Source organism: Aythya ferina, assembly GCF_964211825.1.
Source record: "Aythya ferina genome assembly, chromosome: Z".
In the NCBI taxonomy this organism is placed as follows: domain Eukaryota; kingdom Metazoa; phylum Chordata; class Aves; order Anseriformes; family Anatidae; genus Aythya; species Aythya ferina.
In genome coordinates, this window is record NC_140299.1 from 85,410,214 (window position 1) to 85,420,209 (window position 9,996).

A 9,996-nucleotide genomic window follows, 5' to 3' on the forward strand; every position below is an offset into this window, starting at 1 on the left:
CCATTGCACTCTACTCTGCAACCCTGAGAAAGCCATTATGCCCCACGCTCCTCTTGTGCTTCTATGCTCTCCTGAGACTTTGTGACAACTGCTTGCACTGCAACCACAACTGGTACTGCCCATCAATGATAAAAGCACTGATACTGCAGCACCCAGTACTGCACGCCTGCAGTAGCGTTCCCTGCAATTCCTCTGTCCAGCTACCGCTGTTACTCCTTCCTCTGTCCCACTCGTCTCTTGATCTTTTTTGATTCCTCTGCCCTTCTCAGTGTCTGTCTTCCTCTATCCTTTCCCCTGGTCTCATAACATCTAATCTAACTCCCCTCTTTCTCTTTTAGTTTGGAAACTTCCTTGCCCTGTCATTATCTGTCTGAGCAAAAAGTTGCTCTCCAACTTTTTTTATAAGCCACCTTTAGGCACTGAAAGGCGGCAATTAGCTCTCCCTGGAGCTTTTTCTTCTCCGTGATGAACAACTCCAGCTCTCTTGGCCTGTGTTTAGAGGGGAGAATCCCCATCATTTGTTCTAACTTTCGTTGGGTTAACCATTTCCATTAATGAGGGAACAGTTAAGGCAATTACTCCACAACTACCCAAAGCAGCGATAGTGAGAAGCCCACTTCCAGCATCCATTTCCCATGCAGGGACAGATGGACACCGCTTGATGTCTTGCCCCCCAGGAGAAGGGGAGTCGCCACCTGTCCGTGGTGTTTTTTTTTTTTTTTTTTTTTTTTTTTTCTTTTTTCTGCGAGTGATATTATTACATTGTTTATTTACATGTTTTTGTTTTTGGTGTGTAATCTGTTATGCTCCTAGATTTTTCTTCCTGTGTAAAAGAAAGGTTGAGCTACTTCCAGCTGAAAAAGTTTCGGTTACTTGCTTGATCATATTGTTCTTTCAATATTCAAAGCTGAAGCAAAAGCATGGGGATTGCTGCTTGTAGAGAAACACCAGTTCTCTCACTAGAGTGCAACGCTTTCTCAAAAACATGACAGGCCATTAGCTCAGGGTAGCGATCATGCAGCTTATCGGTCACAGTGCGCACAAGAGCATCAGGTCCCCATCTCGTCACAGAGCCTGTCCGTGGTGTCTCCACTCCACTCTGTGCCCCATCCCGTTCCTTAGAGTCAGCACTTGGAGATCCCCTACTGCGACAGCATGTAATGTTGGAGGCGTTGGAAGTCCTGATCCATCCATTCGGAGCAGGAGACCATGTTTTGATGCAAATGTGGAAAGAATCAAAGCTGCAACGTGAGTGGGAAGGACTGTTCCAAGTGCTCCCGACTCCTGAGATGGCAAGAAGAACGACTGAGAAAAGTGCCTGTTCCTGTCCTGGTCTCCATTCTGCCAACCTGCTCCTTTTCATTCCTTCTTTCTGCTTCTTTATTGATGACATAACTTCGTCACATCATGGTGCCTTCCTTTTTGCTTTTTTTATCTTGAGGGCAGGCTCCCCTCCTATACCCTTCTCTCCACAGCAGTTCTTTTCAAAACAACTTTTCATTGGTCAAACAACTTTGCAAATAACAGTAACAGTAAACACCCAGAAACTTCCATGCCTCAATGGCTGGAGAACAAGAAACCCGAGACTGCATGCAGTCTCCTGAATCACCCTTCTCTGTTCCCTCTAAACTCATTTACATTCCTGATGGCCTCATTGAGAAGAGTCTAGTGTTAGGGTGGTGTTAGTGTCTAGTGTGGGGCTTTCCAACCCCCATGGCCACCCTCCCAAATCTTCCCCTTCTTTATTAATATCAACCATTTTCTTGACATGAATTACCACTCCATATATAATACTTCCAATTAGGTGGTAAATTCTTCCTTGCCCTCCCATCACCACGTAGCTACCAATAACCTATACCTAATTTTCACCCACTTTCCAAAGATCCATCCACTCCAGACTCCTTATCAGGGTCGTATGCTACTTGGATAGTAATATTACAAAATGACCTTAAATTGGCTATAGATTATATCCCCCTGCATTTACCGTTTTTGAACAGTCAGGTTCCCGACCAAAACTAAGCCCCAGATCACGCAAGATCTTTTGTTCGCTGCTATCATTGACCCCCATACACCGACTTTTAACAGTAACGTTTCCCGTGCTTGTAAAGCAAATTTCGGTCCCTCAGGGAGGGTATAATTTACCCTTTCCATTCCCCAACATTGAGCGGACCACGTCTGATTAGTCTATATAATGCATTGTTCCAATTTCTGGAGGGTATCCCATATAGCGGGATTTCCATATTGCCCCTCGGAAGTGCAGTACATATCCAACAGTCAGATAAATTTAAAGATCGGGCGACTCTTTCAGGTATGTTTACATACGAGTTTTCCTTCCATGCTTGAGCTGATACAATAGTTACAAGCAATGACCAAAGTCCATACGTGTTGCCTTTTCAATTTCAACTTATTGGGTCCCATCGTTTCAAGTGTCCATGGACCTTGCGTTGACTTCTTGATTCTCATGTGGTGAATCCAAGCAGGTTGTTCTTTAATTTTTACTGCGGTGTATGATGTAAGCAGCACCTGAAAGGGTCCTTCCCATTGGGGTTCCAAAGTTTCTTCTGCAAGAGACTTTACATATATAGATGTATAATCTCCAGGTTGTACATTGTGTATAGGTCTATCCAAAACGCTACTCCGGGTTCCAGCTACGTATTTTCCAATTTTGTCTAATTGTTTCCCTAATGCCACCATATAGGATGTCATAATTTTGTCTCCTGCTTGTGCGGACATCCCCTTCTGTATTCCATAGGGTTGTCCATACAGGATTTCAAAAGGGCTCAGTCCCTCCTTTGCTCTTGGCCTTGTTCGTATGCATAAGAGAGCCAAAGGAAGAGACTGAGGCCAGGCCAGATTCGCTTCCTGTCCCAACTTTACAATCTGTTGTTTGATCAAGTGGTTCGTCTTTTCTACCTGCCCACTTGACTGAGGGCGATATGGGGTATGAAGTTGTCAATCTATACCTAGATGGCGGCTGATTTGTTGCACTATTCTTGAAATAAAAGGCGGTCCCCTGTCAGAGGATATAGTAGCTGGTACCCCAAAACGTGGTATTATTTCCTGTATTAGTATTCTTACCACCTCCCTAGCCTTGGCTGTTCTGGTAGGAAACGCCTCTGACCAACCTGAAAAGGTGTCAGTTAATACCAGCATGTATCGGTACCCCCCTTTTCTTGGGAGTTCCAAAAACTCAATCTGCCATTGTTGTCCAGGCCCGTTACCTTTTCCAATTTGGCCTATCCCTAATTTTGGAGTATTTTTGGGATTAGTCTGGAGGCAAAGGTCACACTGCTGAGTCAGTTGTCTCGCAGTGGTTCCTTGCTACAATTTCTCTGATCCAATGTTTATATAAGGCTTCAGTCCCCCAGTGCCTCTTTCTATGTTCCTCTCTTATCAAGGGCCATATCATATAAGAGGGAATAATCATTTTCCCTTGGGGTAAGAGCCCACCCTTCCTCGTTATAGGAACCTGCTAGATCAGTAATTAATTTCTGATCTTCCTTGGTATATTTGGGCTTACCTTCTAGGGAGATTTGCCCACTGGGGATCAGGGCCCCTTCTGTTTTTACCTCCCTTTTGGCTGCATGTTTTGCCTCTCTGTCTGCTGTCGTGGTTCAGCTCGAGTGGGCAGCCGAGCTCCACCACAGCCGCTCTCTCACTCCCCCTCCTCAAAGAGGAATGGGGAGAAAACATGTGAAAATGGCTCAAGGATTGAGATAAGGATGAGAAAATCACGCAGTAATTATTGTAACGGGCAAAACAGACTCGGCATAAGGAGATAGTAAGATTTATTGCCTATTACTAACAAGCGAGAGAAGTGAGAAAACAAAGGAAAAAGCAAACCAAAAGCACCTTCCCCCCCATCCACCCTCTTCCACCTCCTCCCCCCGAGCGGCACAGGGGAACGGGGGAATGGGGGTTATGGTCAGTCTACAGCACTTCTTCTCTGCCGCTCCTTCTCGGTCACTCTCGTCCCCTGTGCTGTGGGGTCCCACCCATGGGATGCAGTCCTTGATGAACTGATCCGGCGTGGGCTTCCCACAGGCAGCAGCTCTTCCAGAACTGCTCCAGATATGGGTCCGTACCACGGGGTCCATCCCTCAGGAGAAAACTGCTCCAACCTGGCTCCCCTACGGGCAGCAGCTCCTGCTGGGTCACCTGCTCCTGCGTGGGCTCCTCTCCACGGGCTACAGGTCCGGCCCGGAATCTGCTCCGGCAGGGGTCTTCCACAGGCGGCAGCCTCCGTCGGTGCAGGGCCACCTGCTCCACCGTGGTCTCCTCCACGGGCTGCAGCGTGGAACCCTGCTCCACCGTGGTACTCCATGGGCTGCAGGGGGACATCCTGCTTCACCATGCTCCTCACCACAGGCCGCAGGGGACTTCTGCTCCGGCGCCTGGAGCACCTCTCCCCCTCCCTCTACACTGACCTTGGCACGTGCAAGGCTGTTCTCTCACTCCCTTGACTCTCCCGGCTGCTGTGTGGCGCAGCGTTTTTTCCCTGTCTTAAATATGCTCTCACAGAGGCGCAAAACAACATCGCTTATTGGCTCGGATCTGGAAAACAATGGGGCCCTTCCCGAACATGGGGCAGCTTCTAGATCTTTCTCACAGAAAGCACACCTATGGCTCCCTGCTACCAAAACCTTGCCACGTAAACCCACTACATCTGCCAGCTCATTTCCTTTTTCCAATTCTGAGTTTGCTTTTTGGTGTGCTCTGATGTGCACGATTGCCACTTTCTCAGGGAGTTGAAGTGCTTCCAACAACTTCAAGACTACTTTTGCATGCTTGATATTTTTGCCATGCAAATTCAGTAATCCCCTCTCCTTCCAGATCACTCAATACGCATGTACAACCCCAAAGGCATATTTTGAGTCTGTATAGATGTTTTTGATTTTGTCTTGGGCCAATTCCAAGGCTCGGGTCAGATCAATTATTTCCACCTTTTGTGCAGGGGTGTTCGCAGGTAAAGGCCCGGATTCTACTGCCTCTTTACAAGTGGTAGCTGCATAACCATTGTGTCGTTTACCACTTACGACTTAGCTGCTCCCATAAGTGAACCAGTTTTCTGTGTCTTCCATAGGATTGTCTTTCAGATCTGGACGGCACGAATATACTGCTTTGATGGTTTCCAGACAGTTGTGATGCACTGGGTCCCTTGTGTTCCCACTGAGAAAAGAAGCTGGATTGACAATGTTGGTGACTACAATTTCCACATCATCCTGTTCCACCACTGTAGCCTGATATTTCAAAACTCTTTGTGGGGAGAGCTAATGTCCACCTTCTGCTTCCAGTACTGCAGATACCGTATGGGATGCTAACACGGTTATTTTCTGGCCCAAGGTAAATTTTTCGGCCTCCTGGATGTTTAGTACTATGGCCGCAACCGCTCACAAACATCCAGACCATCCCTTTGCAGTTGTGTCCAATCGTTTGGAGAAATAAGCAACTGCCCTACGGTATGGGCCCAGGTCTTGTGCTAATATTCCCAGGGCAATCCCCTGCTTCTCGTGGGAAAAAAGGTAAAATGGAGTACTCACATCTGGGAGTCCCAAAGTTGGAGCTGACGTCAGGGCCTTCTTCAGTAGCTTGAAAGCTTGTATTGCTTCCTTGTTCCATTGAAGGCATTTCTGTTCAGTAGTCGTGAGTGCATACAGGGGTTTAACAAGCAGTCCGTAATTCTAAATCCATAGATGGCACCACCCGCTCATACCCAAAAAGGTCCATAGTTCCTTCACTGTTTGTGGTCTTGGAGTTTGGAATATTGCCTCTTTTCGAGCCTGTCTCAAGGTCCTTTCCCCAGCACTGATTTCATATCCCAAATAGGTTACCTGTTGTTGTACTACTCGGGCCTTTTTCTTAGATACCCTGTACCCTTGGAGTCCGAGAAAGTCTGGCAGATTCACCGCCCAAGTCAGGCAGGTGTCCCTTGTTCTAGTAGCAGTCAGAGTATCATCAACATATTGCAGCAATTTCCCTTCTCCTGGTGGGGCCTCCCAGGATTCAAGATCTTTCGCTAACCGATTTCCAACTATTGTGGGGCTATTCTTGAAGCCTTGGAGTAACACCGTCCAGGTGAGTTGGGTGCTACGCCCACGCCCACTCTTGGGGTTTTCCCATTCAAATGCAAATCTTTTCTGGCTGGCTTCATGGAGAGGGAGGCAAAAGAAGGCATCCTTTAAGTCAAAAACTGTAAACCAGGCTAGTTCTGGTGTTAATACAGTTATTTATTGCCCGTAGATCCTGGACCACCCTATATGACCCATCCGCCTTGTGGACAGGTAATATAGGGGTATTAAAATTGGATTCACATTCCCTCAACAATCCTACTTACACTTTTATTATTGGTCGAATTCCTTCCCTATCTTCCTGCTTTAGAGCGTACTGCTCGATCCTCACTGGCTGCTTTCCCTCCTTGAGCCGAATCTCAACACGTGGGGCATTTTTAGCTCTCCCAGGTTCATCAGTAGCCCATACGCCTGGGTATACCTGGTTTACGACTTCTTCATTAACTTGTCCTTCCATTGGCAGGTTGACTAGGGCTAAACTCATTACCTGTATATATTGTTGATCCTTTACCTCCAGAGTAATCTCCCCTTTTTCAAATTTTATTACTGCTCCTAATTGCTCTAATAAATCTCTACCTAAGAGTGCCCTTGGGGAGTTAGGCATATATAAAAATCTGTGTATGCCCCATTGTTTCCCTAACTTGTACTTCAAAGGTTGACAAAAATAAGCCTTTTCAGGTCGATCGGTTGCACCTTTTACCCTAACATTATCATTCCCTAAAGCCATTAATGCTTGATTTAGAACTGAATATGTTGCCCCCATACCAATATGAAATTTCACTTCCGTTTCTCCCCTATCTTCATTATAACCAGTGGAGGATCCGTTAGGGTAGATTCCCCAGGTCCCCGTTATTTCTGCCAAAATCAGGGGCTGATTACCCTAGGAAAAGGCTAGTCAGTTTGTTCTCTGAATCCGAGAGATCTGGGTCCGAATATTTTTCATTTATTTTTTTTTTCCATTACATTTCAAAGTTGGTCCAAAAATTCCATGGGGGTTTCTTTTGGACCTTGTTGGAAGCATATTCTCAATTCCCAATTCAAACAGATTCGAGTATTAACTTAACTTCATAATTTTCGGGATGATTAGGGTCTCAGTGGGGTCGGTCAGGGGAATGCAATTGTCATCAGTTCCCTGAGCGGTCCCATTGGCAATCTGAGCTTGCACATGAACTCAGGTTGTTTTAAGAGTTAACTGCTTTTCTGTTTCCATAACAACTCTCTCTGGGACCCATCATGATCCCTTTGCCCCAGAGGGCTAACACCTGTGATTTTGAGATCTCAGCCTGGGGCTGAGACAGAGCTTTTAAAATTCCTACATCCTCTTTCCCTGCTCATTCAACTTTAAACACCTTTAACACCTTCAACAACCCTTTTATCACTTCCTTTATCTTTCTCCAGCCTGTACTTTTCTAATGCCAACACCAAAGGCTCAGTCAAGGGCCAATTAACTCCGCTCCTTTTCTCTCTAAGATGCTGAAACAACATATCTGTATACTACATTTCATCTTATTTTCCTTCTCTCCTCAAAGGACTTTATTGACTGTAATAAAGGACATATTGACCGTAATACGGTGTTATGATTAATAGTTCCATCGTGGGGCCACTCCTCTCCATCCTCTAGTTTATAAAGTGGCCACCACTGATTACAATATTTGATAACAGTTCTTTTACTCTCTGTCCCCCCTCTTCCCATTATATCCCTCCAATGTGTTAGTATACATTCTAGGGGGCTTTTCCGCGGGATTTCTTTGCTTTGACCTTTTCCCATTCTAATCTATAGCAGTTAATATTGCACCATTTTCCTAGGAGCTCTTTACTAGTCAATCCCAATCCCTCCAAAATCCACAATATATAGAGATACACAAATAAAATCAGACCACTGTAAATTAACTGCCTGTAGACAATTACACTGAGGACATTTAAACCCGACGAGCAGATAATATGCCTGGGCAAATTTCGTTCCCTTAGGCATACACCTCAATGGCAGTTCTTATATTATATTTACATATTCACATATTAACATACGTTTAAAAGAATACTTTAACAAAAATGCCCGGGCCTTTACATATACAACAACATACAGTTATTATTCCAATTAGAATTATTCCCCAGCAGCTGCAAACATTATGCCAGTTACCATTAAAGCTCGCCTACCCTCCTCCCGTCTCTTCTATGATCTTCAGGATGTTCCTTGTGGTTCCTAGAACCAGGGTATGGCAGCTTCTACTCTAAACCCCTTTTGGCCGCTCTATCGGCCACCTCCGTTTGGCCACTCTACCGGCCACCTCCCAGGACGCCTTCAGGGTTCGTGTTGCACGCTAGACATCTCTATGCGGCTTATCGACCTCCCCGGCCAATTGGCTTACCTTAATTAAGGTGTACCGTTTGCCCGCAACCACAGGAACTTCCTGTATCCCTGCAGTGAGCGGCTGGGAGAGGAGCTCCTCTGAGAGAGAAAAAGGGGCTCGGGGCGCGCCTAGGAGGTCTGCTCCACAGTCGATCCTGCAGCCGAACAGAGTCCTCCTGCCTGGCTCGCCAAACTCATGCGCAGAAAAGACTCCACAACCATAGGGTTGCGATCCTGGGGTGTCATGGCATACCGCTACTTGTGTTTGGGGAGCTGGTCAGAGCACCCACCTCCATTTCTGTTTATGGTGGCTGAGTTTGTTCAAGTAATCCCTGACTTGATACCTGTCCCCTGCTGGTGGTTCTGCGGAGTCCTGCCTTTAGGCACAAAGACCCAGGACCAGCCCTTCAGAAACCCACACTGGCTACTTCTGATCCCTCCGTTTTCTCGCATGTCAGCTGCAGCGCCTTCCCTGGCCCAGGCTCAGTGCTCATCACAGCAATGGCTGACATCCCAGCAGAAGCCAGCCCGCTCTCTTTGGGCGCTACCTCAATGCATGACTTTGCTCACTTTGGCCCCTCCAGCTCTCTCCCCACTCCCGGTGCAAGGACGGAGTGAGAGAGCAGCTGTGTGGTGCTCAGCTGCCCACTGGGCAGCCAGCATGGGGCACGAAGGATTTGAGATAACAGCATCACTGGCGATCACCTGATTTTCACCTACGTAGAAGCAAGCAGCTCCAACGCAGCCGTGTACCTACTGCTCCATGGGATGCTACTATGCAGTCTAACCCCTCATGGTTCTGAACTACCCCTGCTGATAAGGATGTGACCTCCTGTAGCGCTGAGGTGATAGAATCTGCCGGAACATTAGTAATTTGCTCCACTGTAGCGGACGTTTAGTAAAGCATGTTGTGTTAAAGGATAAGGAAGTTTGGCAGGACCTAAACCCCCTTGCGTTCCAACTTGTCCTCAGATATCAGAGGGGCTGGGGGTGGCTGGGTTTGGATTCTGAGCGATGCCCTGTTTGGAACTATAAATCCAGTTGTATTCAATAGACTAAATTATCGTGATCATGGATGCACATATCGTGTAATACACTTTCAGTCTAGTAAATGACTGGTGTAGTTTATTGGAGCAACACGAGCACAGGTTCTTTTGGATTGCCGCTGATGAAGACTCTGTCTGCAAAGCACGTGCAAATACCAAGAATATGACTAACACAACCAGCTACATATACGTTAACTTGTGGAACAACTCTATAGAGAATGTTAGGTTTCCCAGGGAAGCACTCGCTGTAACTGAGGGTTCAGACCTCACCCTGTAGGCATCCCTGTAGGGGGGAAGAGAGGTTCAGCACGGCAGCCTTCGGCTGATGCCAGGAGTCAGCGACGTCCTCCCTACTTGTCTGTGGTGGTGTCTTCCCCAACATTTTCCTCTCTTGAGCCCTTTTTTTACTATGTTCCTGCTTTTAGGTAGTGAGCGACTCAAGTCATATGCGCCTTTGTTGTGACTGGTATACATTTTCCTGGCTTTTGTTTTTGCTCAGGGAAATTCAGAGCGTGTGCTCAGTGAGAGGTAGTTG